Below are 15,570 nucleotides of genomic sequence, written 5' to 3'. Positions count from 1 at the left end.
TGCTAGTGTGAATGTAAATTAGTTCATCCACCATAGAAGGCAGTGCAGAAATTTCTCCAAGTACTTAAGACTGCCGTTTGATTCAGCAATCCCACTACTGGATATATACCCAAAGGAAAATAAATTGTTTTACTGAAAAGATACATGCACACTCATGTTCATTGCAGTGCTGTTCACAATAGCAAAGACATAGATTCAACCAAGATGCCCACCAAGTGTGGAATAGATAAAGAAAATGTGGTACATAGACACCATGAAATACTACACAGCCATAAAAAAGGAATATAAATTGTGTCCTTTACAGCAACATGAATGCAGCTGGAGGCTACTATCCCCAGCAAAGTAATACAGAAATAGAGAGCCAAATATCACATGATCTCACTTAAAAGTGGGAGCTAAACATTGAATAAACATGGAAACCAAGATGAGAACAATAGACACTGAGGACTGCTTGAGAGGGTAGAGTGGGAGCAGCAGCTGTGTTGGAAGGCTACCTATTGGGTACTATGTTCACTACCTGGGTAACTGGATCACTGGTACACCAAGCTTCAGCAACACACAATTTATCCATGTAATAAACCTGCACCTGTACCCAAGGAAATTAAAAGTAGAAGAAAAAAATCACATTGTATATTAAAAAAACTCTAAGAAGTGCTATAAAAGATTATTATTATTATTATTATTATTATTATTATTATTATTATGGAGTCTCACTCTGTCACCAGGCTGGAGTGCAATGGCGCGATCTCGGCTCAATGCAACCTCGGCTCAATGCAACCTCCGCCTCCCGGGTTCAAGCGATTCTCCTGCTTCAGCCTCTTGAGTAGCTGGGATTACAGGTGTCTGCCACCACGCCCAGCTAATTTTTTTTGTATTTTTAGTAGGCACAGGGTTTCACCATGTTGTCGAGGCTGGTCTCAAACTCCTGAGCTCAGGCAATACACCCGCCTCAGCCTCCCAAAGTCCTAGGATTACAGGCGTGAGACACTGCGCCCGGCCTATAAAAGATTATTTAATAAAAATGCCATTTTATGTGCCAGAGGTGGATGGAGAAACTCCTTGAGGATACTCAATGTTAAATGATAGCACCATTAACAACTGCTTGGACTTTAAATCACATGTATGCTACTGTAAAATGTTAACACATAATAATTTCATATTCTCTCTCTCTCTCTCTCTGTCTCTCCTTGTCTACCTTCTGCTTATACACATTCACATTCAATAATACCAGAAGAGTAATTTCTAACTTTCCATACAAGCTCTGGTGATTCAACTTTTTAATATAAATTAGCATGTCTTTGGCGGTATATAGATACATTTCTCTAACTATAGAAAATAGAAATATATTCATCAATTACAAATATTTTACTATGCTTTAAGTTACTGCTTTGCATGTTGTCTTACAATGCTTTAAATTAAAAAATAATCATCGACATGATTGTTCTCATAGTTCACAAACAACAGATTCTAAAATCTATTATCCTATCTACATAATACTTTATTACTAATTCCAAGCACTCATCAATCTACTTAATATTCTCTATGACTTTTTTCTCACCTGAACATAGCAAAATCTATTAAATTTTTCTTCTAGAATCAGCAACTCTGAGCTTTTCATCCAAATATTTTGCATGAGATTGTGTATTTAAATAATTCACCACTCCTATTTTGTCTTATTTCACAGAGAAATTTTTAACAACAATTAATATAATATTTATTTTTCTTTATAATGACTATTCTATGAGACTAAGTTTTTAAATGAATAGTGAAAACCTTCATGATAATAAAGCCATGTAAACTAAATTAACCTAGATGATCGTCATCAGAAAAAATTGACTTCTAATGGGGTAATATAATGTTGTTCCTTAAGCCCTATTTAATTTTTATCTGAGTAATTTAGAATAATTTGTGAATTAAACTTATACATTCTTCATTATTGTGAAAACTAGGAAGCCATCTATCTATAATAATCTTTTAATACTATTTTTCAGTGAAGACTCTAATAATCTACTAAAGCTTTTATTCATTTACGGTCATTTAGGCTATCTAAATTGTATTTTTATCAGTCTTACACTTAAGCATTTAAATCAATATTTTTAGAAATTCAAACTATTATACATTTAGTAAATATTACGAGGGTGAGATTGTTTTAACACACATTTTGTTGTGCCCATCAGGATGTAGGTAATCTCAAAAGTATGTGGACATGCTATGGTACATTGCTTTAGGCAATAAGGGGGATTACAAGTCCCACACATTAGAGACGAATTTCAAAAGAATATTTCTTCCTGACAGTTCTGTGCACAGATATGCTAGATTACATAAGTAGATACGTTTTACCTCAAAAATATGTTATCTGAATTATACAAAATTCTCTTCACATCTGAAAAAGCTATGAGATTTGGAACCAACAGTTTACATATAAAAAAATATCTACTCTCATTGGAATGTGAATGTGTCAATATAATTTCATGTGTTGGAACAGTAATTCCCAAATTTACATGTTGATTAGAGGTAGGGCTTTTGGAAGTGATATGGTTTAGATTTGTGTTCTCACTCAAATCTCATGTCCAGTTGTAACCCTCAGTGTTAGAGGAGGGGCCTGGTGGAAGGTGATTGGATCATGGGGGCAGTTTCTCTATTGCTGTTCTCATTGTAGTGAGTGAGTTCTCACAACACCTGGCTGTTTAAAAGTGTATGGCACTTTTCCCTCTCTCTCTATCTCCTGCCCTGGCCATTTAAGACATGCCTGCTTTCCCTTCGACTTCTGCCATAATTGGAAGTTTCCTGAGGCCTCTGCAGCCATGTTTCCTGTACTACCTGTGGAATCGTGAGCCAATTAAACCTTTTTTCTTTATAAATGATCCTGTTTCAGGCATTTATTCACAGCAGTGCAATAATGGACTAACATAGAAAAATGTACTGCATGAGCTCATATGCGGAATCTAAAAAAATGTAACTCTTAGAAGCAGAGTGGAATGAAGGTTACCAGTGGCTGAAGGAAGGGTATAGGGAGATGTTGATCAAAGGATAGAAGGTTTCAGTTATTCAAGATGATTAAGTTCTTAAATATTATATAGTGTAGTGATTATATTAAATAATAATACATTTTATATTTGAAAGTTGCTGAGAATAACTTTCAAATTCTCCCCACAAAAATTGATAAGCTTGTGAGGTGATAGGTGAATTACCTTGCTTTTAAATATTTCATAATGTATAAATGTATGAAAACATGTTATATACCTGAAACATATAAAATTTTCATTTTATATTTATGCCTTAATAAACTGGAAAAAGAAACTAAGACTATAGTTTGAGAGCAGATTGTTAAAATAGCACTAACGAGATCTTAACGATTGGATTCATCTGTATTTCCACATAATTTCTAGAGAAAAGGAAATACATCATAGCCGGTCTTTGATGATAACACTGCTCCCTCTCAGTTCTATGGCATTAGAAACTTTGGAGCTACTTTTTGAGAAGATGAAAACTGCTCATACTTGCCATCCTCCACACTCTGTTAACTTTATCATTTTGAGAAGTGTTAACAAAATAAGATTCATTTTGTTTACTTCCTACTTTTGGGGAAAAATCAGCATGTCTAGAAATCATCTTATCACACAATTTCTTTGTTTTCAATGATCTTATTTCAGTTTAATTTAAAAATACTGATGATTGAATATATAACGGATACCTAAGATTAAGCAAAGAATATAAGCAAACAAACACCAACAATAATACACAAAGAACACGCACACACACACAATTCACTTTAGATATAATAGTTTAAGTTTTAGATATAAGTATATCTCAATAATTTGCATTGCTATGGAATTGGGGCAGTAAAAATATGTTATACTTTCAATGCATAATTAATGCAAGATAGTAAGAGTTATATTCCTTTCACAGAGAGGTGAGCCACATAAAGTATTAAAAGGGGAGGTTCAGAATATTTGGACTACTATCGGTAATTTGAATTCCGGCTCTCAGTTTCAACAACTTTCTACACTATATCTAAATTTGACTAAGACATATATGTAAAGGTTGTGTGATTAATAGTAAAATAATACAATCTGCTCCTGGGCATAAAGTTTGTGTGATAAAGGATGGCTTGTAGGATTTTTTCATAATTAAATTTTATGTGAATACTGGAATTCTCAAAGTAATGTGCTCTTAGTATCTTGAAAAGGGATTTTATCCATTTTAGAGAGAGAGAGTTTATCCACTTCAAAGGGTCATTTTGTATTTTCAGACAATATTGTTCCAAGAAATATTTGATAATGGGATTTCTCTTGATAAGTATTTAAAGATATTACTAATGTTTTTTTGTTAGAGTTATTAGATGTATTTGTGTATTTTCTTTCATTTATCAGTTGTAGAGTAGACACAGTTGATCCCCTTAGACATATATAAATGTGTCAAAATATCCCTTTAGAATGAAGTTCCACTGGTTCTTGATTTTATGTAGTTTACTAATATATATCTTCTAAGCTCTGTTCATTTAAGTGAGAGGTCATCACTTAGAAGCATGCAGTGGTGAAGCCAGGCTTGGGGGATTGTCAGAGAAGAGAAATGTCACTATCAGCTTGGTATTTATTATTTAAATTGCTTTGCCAGGGCACAAGCTCATTCTGAATCTCCAGGTATGTGGATATAATAAAGAAGCAAAACATCGTTAGCTTCAATAGGCATCGGCAAACTTTTTGTTCAAAGTCCAGATAGTAAATATTTCAGGCTTGTGGTCCATATAGTCTCTTGCAATTACTATACTCTGCTACTATAACACAAAGGTATTTGTAGTTGGCACATAAATGAATGAGCAATGTGGGCTGTGTTTCTTAAACCATGTCTTACTTATCTTTCCTATCTTCAGCTGGCAGTATCTGATATGTGATTTGTGTTTAATCAACATTTATTGGATTAAATTGGATGCAATAGAATTGCATTGAACTGGAATATAAAATGTTTCATGTAAAAATAATGTACTTAAGTCACTTTATTTTTCAAATATAGAAATGAAAGCCTAAATAAGTGAATTATTTGTATTCAAATACTGTGTGAAAGAAACTATTATAATTTGCAACAAAAATATTTTATTTCATCCCAGTATATTTGACTTATCAGAAAACTATCTCAAGATGTTACTGGACAAATAATATAATTTCTTGAAAGGATTTGAACTGTTTGTTAAATGATACTTCCTTTTTTTTTTTAACATTAGAGTTGACCCTTGAACAACCTGAAAGTTAAAGGTCCAGAAGATTAAACAGTCAAAAATCCACATACGACTTTTGATTCCCCAAAACTTAACTATAATAGCCTATTGTTGACTGGAAGCCTTACTGATACCATAGTAAATTAACACATATTTTGTTTGTTATATGTATTCCATTACCGCATCCTTACAATAAAGTAAGCTAGAGATCAGAAAATATTATTCAGACAATCATAAGAAAGAGAAAATACACTTACTATTCATTAAGTGGAAATGAACCATCATAAATTTCATTACCTTCATTGTCTTCACATTGAATAAGCTGAGGAGGATGAAGGAAAGGAGGGGTTGGCAGGAACAGAACAGGTGGAGGAGGTGGCACGGGAGGCAGGAGAGGCAGGCGCATTCTATGCAACTTGTATTGAAAAAAATCCATATATAAGCAGACCCAGGCAGCTCAAATTTGTGTTGTTCAAGGGTCAACTGTATATCTATGTAATTCTCATTGTATGTGAGAACACCATGTGCTGAGGAAGGCAGATTTGAAATTAAATGTAAAGGAATAAACCTAATTGAAAAGGCATGGTGAAGGAAATGCTAAAATTTACTATTTCAATATAAATTTTAATAATTATTCTAAAATACACAAAATTTGGAAAACTATGAAATATGTGTGTATACATTTAATTAATTCATCCATTTATTTGCTGGTATCCATTAAGCAAATCTATTTGTGTCTATTATGTTTGGTGTCATATTTCAAGCATCATGGTTATAATTGTGAGTAAAAGAGGTGCAGGCCTTTGTTCTCACAGAATTAATAGTTTACTGCTAAAAAAATACAAAGTTACTATTTGGTTGCTTATTATGTGCTGATTTGATAAACGTTTGAATGCCGCCTTTTTATTTGTATTGATAACATAATGAGTTTTATAATAATATTGAACATTAAATAATTTAAAGCATAGAATAAAGAGCATGGTCATGCATACATATAAATTTGCACTTTATAAAATGATTATTATAAGGATTTGATATATAGGGTTCCATGCATAACATGTTGATGCTTTTAATATAAATTATTATGCATACTATTTTATTTGCTTTTAAATTTATAAAATCAAGTATTTGAAGCATATAAAATAAAATAAATAGAAAATGTTTCTATTTATTTCTCTATCAATCTTTCTGTTACCTGGCTGCTTTGATAGTAGTAAACAAAATGATTTATGTTTTCATGTTTATTTTGTATAATCTCAAGATGCATATTTACCAATTTCCTTTTTGAAATTTATTGTGATGATTCTGTGGTATCTTGTCTATTAAGAGTTCGACCCTTAATTTCACATCATCTGCAAAATATAGCTGCAGAAGTTGCGTTTTTCATTAAGAAATTGGAGAAATTAAATCCTTTGTTGAAACATTTGTATAATGTTTGATATTGGTCTATAAATTTCTTGGTATGGCAACTGACGCATAATGACAGAAAAATAAATTTATTGGTACTTGTCCTTATGTTATTAAAAACAGAATTTAACACATAATGATTTGCTAATTAAATGGGATCATTTATGCCCACACTCGCATAGAACCCTAAGTACTAAATAAATGAAGTTTCCCTTGTTTGTTTATTCATAAAATCTCTATGTAATGTATTATGCTGCATTTGAGTCTTCCTCAGTGTTTAACAATTTATTTCTAGCTATTTTTCTAATATTTTAATGAAAAGTTTTATATTTAATGCACTTACCAGATACAATGAGAGCTTTTCCCTTCAAAATAGGTCATTCCATTCCTCACCTTTCCTGTTGATATTATTTCTGGTTGTGTAGTTTCTCAAACACTGTTTAATTTCTACACAGCTTTTTTGGAACAGACCAACTTCTAAAAAGGAAGCTCAGCTTCTCATAAGGAAGCTCATGACTATAGGAAAATTTAATCTACACACACAATTAGAAGTTTTAAATTCTCCAATCATGTGAGTTTTCAGAATTTGACTACCTTAATTTTGAATTAAACTGTGGCGGGCGCCTGTAGTCCCAGCTACTCGGAGAGGCTGAGGGAGGAGAATGGTGTGAACTGGGAGGCGGAGCTTGCAGTGAGCCGAGATCTCGCCACTGCACTCCAGCCTGGGTGACAGAGCGAGACTCCGTCTCAAAAAAAAAAAAAAAAAAAATTGAAAATATTTCATGACTTGACACATAATAGGTTTAAATCTAGTGAACTTTATTATATTCCCTGAGAGTTATACATTATTTTATGACAGAGAGATATAATTTATTATAATATTTTATCTTGTGTACTATATACATGATACATATTAAACAAATTTTCATTTAATCAAATATTAATTTTTATTCAGACCACATATTATGACTTTGTGGAACATAAAAGATAAGTATGCCCCATAAAGAGTTCCATAGTTTTACAATAATGCATGGATTTCAACATACAATAAAACGGTTATAGTGAAGTAATTTTTGGCAGCTATATAGTGACTAGCTCTGTGCCATCTATCGATCCATTCTTTCAAAGATCCGTTTTTTTTGGTAGTCCCATAGAGGATGGGACTGACCTTTACCCAAATTTTGTTTGATGTTGAGATGGACACATGCCAAGATGTTATAAAAAGATGTGTTACTCACATATTGAGGCTTTTTCATAGCAGAGAAGAGTCCTATGTTAGTGAAAAAATGACTTCAACAAAGGAAAGAGCAAGTGGCTTGTGTGTGTGTGTGTGTGTGTGTGTGTAACAGATAGTAGGCCCTGAGTCAGAGTTGCGACACACTGGTTGGGTTTGTCTTCCTGGAATGTCCTCGTTGGTTTCAAGGGAGTGAGTATCTATCTGGCCGTTCTTAACAACTTGTCCAGATGTGAGACAAAAGGGAAATAACAGGATATAAAATTTATTGGGAGTCAAACATCCAAAATTAAGTTATATTATTTTCTACCCTTGATGTTTAAATTTGAACTTATTTAAGTAAGGCATTGAAGCACACAGCTTGAAACCAGTAAGAAAGGTTAAGGTTCTGTTGAATGCCACGTAATGGAGCCAATCATTTGGCATTTTGCGAAGGAGAATGTGTGTCTTGGTCACTATAAATGATGTTTTGAACTTTGAAGGACATAAAGAGTTTCTTGTCAGTGACTTGTGTTGTGGCTTTAGAATGTGCAGAGATGTGTGTGGCTTTGATCTATATTTTTGGCTATCTGTTAGGGCAAGAAATTACCGGAGTTCTTTACCCTAAAGGAGCAACTCGAATAAAGAATTGTTGCCCTTGGCTGGACCAGAACTCAGGCTATTAGCAATGGCCCAAGGGTCTATAAAACGTGTAGATGGAGCCTATTGTTGGCCAGGGAATCCTCTAACACTAAGGCGACCGCCTGAAATTTAGCCAATATTTCTGACCCTTGGGTATTACCCTTAATGAGAGATATCCTGGTTAGGAAATGGAAGGCAGCAGCTCTCCAATGGCTTTCATCATGCACAATGATATCATTGTCATATATACAGTATGCAGGACTCCATTTTCTGTCCACTTAGTTTATCCCAAGTTGTTCTCCAGTTGAATGACAGGCCTGAAAGAGGGGTGGCCTTCTATTGTTTCATTGCATCTAGCAAGGGAAGCAATTTCTAATTCTAGGTGAGATGAATATGCCAGAGGTCCTAGATTCTAGTCTATCATTTAAAGTACCACTTTTTCTTCCATAGCACATGAAAATCTTTCATGCTTTGGCATATTATGGGATTAAATTCTGAAAGCTTTTTTTTTAATCTGCCTCAGTTGCTGCCTCCATGACTCAGTCATAGTGGGCAGCCAGGTGTGCAAAGTCATAGTCTCAAGTCATGTAATAGCATCCATTCCCAGAAGAACCCAGCAAGCAGCTATCAGATAATGCTCTAATGGTATGTAGTGCAGGGCCAAGAAGGTCAGTTTTTGTATCAGAAGTCCATTGTTGGACCAGAGATGCCAGCAGACATGAAAGGAGATCATTAAAGCCTCTACAATAAAAAACTCTGAGGGACAGAGGAAGTCTAACAGGAATGTCTGTTGTATTGCAATTTGGACAGATTCTGGAGTTTTCTTTTTAGTAGCAGTCTCATTTTAAAATGACTGAGTTAGAAATATTAGCATAAATAGGCTTAAATGTAATTTCTAAATGGGGACTAGGTTGTCTCCAGAAAGCAAATGACTTACATAATATTGGGCTTATTTAAATGTGAGTTCTAAGGGGGTAAATAATTATTTCTCACATATTTCTTTTTTGTTGTTGCTGTTTTTGTTTTGGCCAAACTTTTTATTTAGTATTCTGTAGTTGTTTAACACACACTTAAATGGTCTTATTGAGGGAGGGGAAGGGGAGGTTCTTGCAGATTCCCAAGGAAATGTCAGAAAGGCAAAATGGCCAGCATTATCCATTTGCTTTTTTGGGTTTACTGGGTGAATAGCACTTTCCTTACATAGGCATGTGATTTCAGGTTTTTCATACTGAGAACATTGAGATTTCAGTTGGAAGACACCCTGAAATCTTATGAGTAGCATACCCCAACCACCCTCTAATAGCTAGCTTGTTTGTATAGGTAGAATGATTCATCTCTCCATTTTACATGGCTAGATGTTTTGTGGAAGATCTTAGAATTGCCTGCCTCATTTACTGGGAAAAATCAGATAGGAAGTGGCCGTTAGGGATACTTTTACTTGGAAAGTTACAACACTAGTACAAGTCTTAACACATTTAACATTTGCTTGTTGAAAAGCAATGCAAAAGTCAAAATAAAATTAAACATGTTTTACTTTTTTCCTCACAAGAACATAAAAATTATGGAGGGGAACTTAACAGGGAATTTAAAAAAGGTAACACAATTTTCCTTTTAGTAGTGCTTGGGTAGTTATGATAGAATAGTTTCCACTTTTTGTTTCTTTGAACTGGGATTTTGGTCCAAAGTTTTGTTTGCTTCTAGTATCTGCTTCTGCCTCCTCCTCTATCAGATCAGCTTCCTCCATGGCCACCACCTCTTGGTGCTCCGCGGCTTGAACTGCTGTAGGAATCACGTGGAGGAGGGTACCCTCTTTCCATAGAAGGGGGAAGCCCTCTTTCTTGTCTGCCAACCCGATCACGACCACTTGAGTAGAGATCACTTCGGCTGCTTGAGTAACTGTCCCGACTTCCACCATATCCGTCAGGTGAGCTGCTGTAATCACCATAGCGACTGCTTCCACCATAAGATGGTGGGGGCCCTCGTGTAGGTGGAGCACTGAGTTACCATAACTCTCATATGAATCTCTGTAGGAACCTCCACTTGGATGATCTGAATAGTCACGATCACGACCATATCCATCTCTATCGCTATAGCCTCTTGATGGATAGTCATCACGTGAACTGGAATGACTATAATCACGGTAAGTATAATCTCGTGGTGGTGGTGCATAAGCTCCAGTATCGTGAGAACTTGGTTAATCTCTGCTTGAATAGCTGTCTTTAGTAGAATACCCATCATCTCTTGGGGACAAATAAACATCTCTACGAGAGGGAAGCGGTTCCCTTCGAGGTGGACCTCCATAACTATCTCTTCCACGTGATACAGGAGCTCTTCCTCCCATTCCACTGCTACTGCGAACTGGTCCTGAAGGTGCAGATCTCTTAGGAGGAGGACCCCCACTTGTTGGTGGTGGTCCTCTTTTTACTGGGAGTGGTCCCCTGGAAGAACCCATGTTAAAATTCATGGAATATCCACCATCATCCATGTATCCTCCCTGTGAGGAAGGTCCCCTTGCTCCTCCACTTCCTCCTCTTCCACCTCTAAGACCTCTTGGAGGGCCTCTACTTCTTGGAGGTGGAGGCGGTCCACGTCTACCATTTTCAAATGATGGTTTGGTGGCTTGTTCCACCTTGATGGCTTTTCCATCTAATGACTTTCCCTTTATGTCTCTGGCTGCATCCTTAGCGTCTGCTGGGCTTTCAAAGGTGACAAAAGCAAATCCTCTTGATTTGTTGGTTTCATGGTCTTTCATCTAGAGTACTTCCACTATTCGTCCATATTTGCCAAATACTGCTTCAAGAGCTTTCTCATTTGTTTCCGTGTTAAGCCCACCAATGAAGAGCTTTCCTGGGTGATCTGCTTCAACCATTTTTTTTTTTTTTTTTTTTTTTTTTTTGCCAGTGAGTCGCAGGGGTGACAATGGGTTCAAGCTCCAACGAGCTCGCCGATAGGGGCTTCCTAACAGCTCAGCACCAGTGGTGGCTGCCAGGTCCGAGGACCAAACCATGAAGCCGCTAGCACTACTGTGCAACGAGGTCTCACATATTTCTTAAAAGTGTCAAGAAATAATTTGACCAAATAAAGCCTAGAAATGTTTATTGAGGTGGCAGGAACATTTACTTTGGGTCAATGGTTCATCAGGTTTTCTTGTTTTGTGTGTGTGTGAGGGAGACAGACCTCGTTTTTGAGTATTTTTATGTCCTGAAAAAGTGCATAAAATGCATCATGTATTTATAAGAGTCTTCCTTCAGAAATTTGCAAATCTGTATCATCATAGTTACAGGCCTTTCCAGTGGCAAATGTTGCTTTATTGGGTTTATGAATTGAGCATAAATTAGCTCCCTGGCATGTTTATGAGCCATGACACTGAAGGGGATTGGTGCCCCTATAAAAGATACTTGAGGGAACTTCCTTGCCCCTTTTTGCCCTTTCACCATGTGAGGACACAGCAACGAGGTGCCATCTTGGAAGCAGAAAGCAAGATCTCACCAGAAACCAAATCTGCTGGATCCTTAATCTTGGACTTCCCAACCTCTAGAACTGTAAGCAAAAAAAAATCAGTAGTTTATTAATCACCCAGTCTAAGACATTTGTTATGGCAACCTAAATGGACTAAGGCAGCATGTAAGGTAACACAATAACAGGTTTGATATATTACATTTATAGTCCCAATTTTTAATCATACTGCATTAAACTCTAAGTCAGCCATAATTGCAAAAGGCACACAAGTATGACATTGAATAATTCTTCAGTTCGTTCAGAAAAAAATAATTGAGATTGAAATTTATGTGAATGGACCAGGAGTTGCATCAAAATTATCAAACAAATAAAAAATCTTAATTACTAGAGTCTTTATATCTCAAAAAAAGTTTTTTCAATTAAAAATATTTCAGAATTTCAAAGTTAATGCCATCTTTGGCATTCTGCAGCTATTATTCCTTCATTCCAAGTATTCCATTTTTTTCTGTAATTTTTACTGCTTAAAAGTGTGAGTTATCAAATATTTTAATTCCTCCCCCAAAATTCTGATAATTACTAAACGTTCTTCCCATTGACAGAATTTATGTCTGTCTCTCTTGATTACGGGCCTCTGTGAATTCATAATCAATAGAACATGGTAGAAGTAGGTTATTTCAATTTCTCAGTATCTTCTACTTTTGATATATAGGTACAATAACTGTTGAAGCTATTAATTACAATGTAAGTAGTCTTAATCCCCTTGGAGTATCATGCTGTGGGGGAAAGTTAAGCTAGCTACACGGACAAGTCATGTGGAGAGATGCTTGTCCAGCACTCAGCCATTGTGTCATGTCAGCTAAGACATGAAAGCATATGTAATTGTCTCCATAGTTTCCCGTCCATATTCTAAGTAACAGATTCTGGCTTAAATAAATATTTGCTGTTGTTTTAAGCCACCAAGTGTTTTGTCTGTTATAAAACAATCAATACTGGAACCAAATTTGGTGCTTGCAATTGGTGTAGTACCATAAAAAATTCTAAAACACTGGCTTCAGACAATTTATTTTATTTCCAGCTTTGGACTATCATGAATAAAGTGGTGTAGGAAGTAGGATTCTAAAATGCCTCCCTGTACAATATCCCCACCCATATTTCAGAGACTGTGATTATGATGAGATATTATCCTCAAGGTTTTGTAAGACTACATGGTAAAAGGAATTTAACAGATATAATTAAAGTTACTAATCAGTTGATCTGGAGTTAACTAAAAGGAAGACTGTCTGGCTTTGCCTTATGTAGTCACATGCCCCACCCTCCCTTTTTTTCTTTAAGTTCTGGGATACATGTGTGCTGAACTTGCAGGTTTGTTACATAGGTATACATGTGCCATGGTGGTTTGCTACACCTATCAATCAGTCATCTAGGTTTTAAGACCCACATGCACTAGGTATCGGTTCTAATGCTCTCATTCCCCTTCTCCCAACCCCCGACAGTCCTCGGTGTGTGGTATTCCCCTCCCTGTGTCCATATATTCTCACTGTTCAGCTCCCACTTATGAATGAGAACATGCTGTGTTTGGTTTTCTGTTCTTGTATTAGTTAGCTGAGGATGATGTCCTTGCAAAGGACATGAACTCATTCTTTTTTATGGCTGCATATTATTCCATGTGCATATGTGCCACATTTTCTTTATCCAACCTATCATTGATGGGCATTTGGGTTGGTGCCAAGTCTTTGCTATTGTAAGTAGTGCTGCAATAAACATATGTGTGTGTTTGCATATGTCTTTTTTTTTTGAGACAGTCTCACTTTGTCACCCAGCTTGGGATGCAGTGGCAAGATCTCGGCTCACTGCAAGCTCTGCCTCCTGGGTTCATGCCATTCTCCTGCCTCAGCCTCCCGAGTAGCTGGAATTACAGGTGCCCGCCACCACGCTTAGCTGATTTTTTTTTTTTTTTTTTTTTTTTAGTAGATACGGGGCTTCACCATGTTAGCCAGGATGGTCTTGATCTCCTTGCCTCATGATCTGCCCAACTTGGCCTTCCAAATTGCTGGGATTACAACCGTGAGCCACCGCACCCGGCCACATGTGTCTTTATAGTAGAATGATTTATAATCCTTCGGGTATATACCCAGTAATGAGATTGTGGGGTCAAATTGTATTTCTTCTTCTAGATCATCACTGGACAGTAGAGAAATGCAAATCAAAACCACAATGAGATACCATCTCATGCCAGTTAGAATGGTGATCATTAACAAGTCTGGAAACAACATATGCTGGCGAGGATGTGGATAAATAGGAATGCTTTTACACTGTTGGTGTGAGTGTAAATTACTTCTACCATTGTGGAAGACAGTGTGGCGATTCCTCAAGGTCCCTTATAGAGTTTCCTCTATCTTATAGCAGAGGAGAAAGTCACAGAGTTTCAACAGACTGGAAGGATTTGTCACACTATTAAAGCTTGAAGATGGACAGTTTTATATGCAGAGTGAAGAACAATCTCTAGATGAAAGACTCTGAGATAATAGCCAGCAAGAAAACTGAGGAGGCTGTGCCTCTCTCTTATAACCACACAGAAATGAAGACTACCAACAACCTGAATGAAACTGGAAGTAGATTTTTTTCCTAGATATTTCACAAAGTAAACTATTAGGGAATAGACTTTGATTTAAGTCTTTTGAGACACTAAGGAGAAAATATAATCAAACCTATTTGGACTTCTGACTTACCGAACTGTGAGATAATTCATGGGTGTTGTTTTAAGCTGCTCATTTTGAGATGATTTTTTTTTCACAGCAAGAATAAACTAATATAAATTGTGTGCAAATTATTGGATATGTCTGTTTGTAAAAATATGTTTTCTTCTCTCCTGGGTAAATAACTAAGAGTAGAATGACTATATGATTAGCTAGGACTGTGTTTAGCTTCATGAAACAATGCCAAAATGTTTTCCAAAGTTATTGAATCATTTTACGTTTCTACTACAAATGTAAGAATGAGTTAGAGCTCCACATTCTTGACAAAACTTTGAATTATATATATTTTTTTTAGCCATTCTAGCTGGTAAGCAAGTTATCTCATTCCTACTTTAGTTTGAATGTCTCTGATAACTGATAATGTTAAGAACCTTTCTATGTGTTTATTGGTTATATATTCTTTTGTAAACATATGTTCAAAATATTTTGTCCATTTTTAGTTGATTTTTTTCTGTATTGATTTTTTGAGTTATTTATACCATCATGTATTCTGGAAAAAATGTAATGGTAAGATATATATGTGTGTGTGTGTGTGTGTGTATGTGTGTGTATGTGTGATTCCCATCAAACATATATGTTTGTGTAAGTAAATGTGTGTGTGTTTCCCCATCAGGTAGCTTACATCTTCATTTGTTTAAATATGCTTTTGAAAATCAAAAGTTTTAATTTTTTTTTTTTTTTTTCTTGTGACGGAGTCTCGCTCTGTCGCCCAGGCTGGAGTGCAGTGGCGCAATCTCGGCTCACTGCAAGCTCCGCCTCCCGGGTTCACGCCATTCTCCTGCCTCAGCCTCTCCGAGTAGCTGGGACTACAGGCGCCCGCCACCATGCCCGGCTAATTTTTTGTATTTTTTTTTTAGTAGAGACGGGGTTTCACCGTG

General features: G+C 36.0%; 1 pseudogene; it reads right to left on the bottom strand.

Moving 5' to 3' along the window:
• Nucleotides 1-10,174: 10,174 nt before the first annotated feature.
• On the bottom strand, nt 10,175-11,506 carry LOC100586532 (annotated as a pseudogene).
• Nucleotides 11,507-15,570: the final 4,064 nt, after the last annotated feature.

The sequence above is a fragment of the Nomascus leucogenys genome, chromosome 22a (genome assembly GCF_006542625.1).
Source record: "Nomascus leucogenys isolate Asia chromosome 22a, Asia_NLE_v1, whole genome shotgun sequence".
Taxonomy (NCBI): Eukaryota; Metazoa; Chordata; class Mammalia; order Primates; family Hylobatidae; genus Nomascus; species Nomascus leucogenys.
This window is presented reverse-complemented; position numbering and strand designations above follow the sequence as displayed.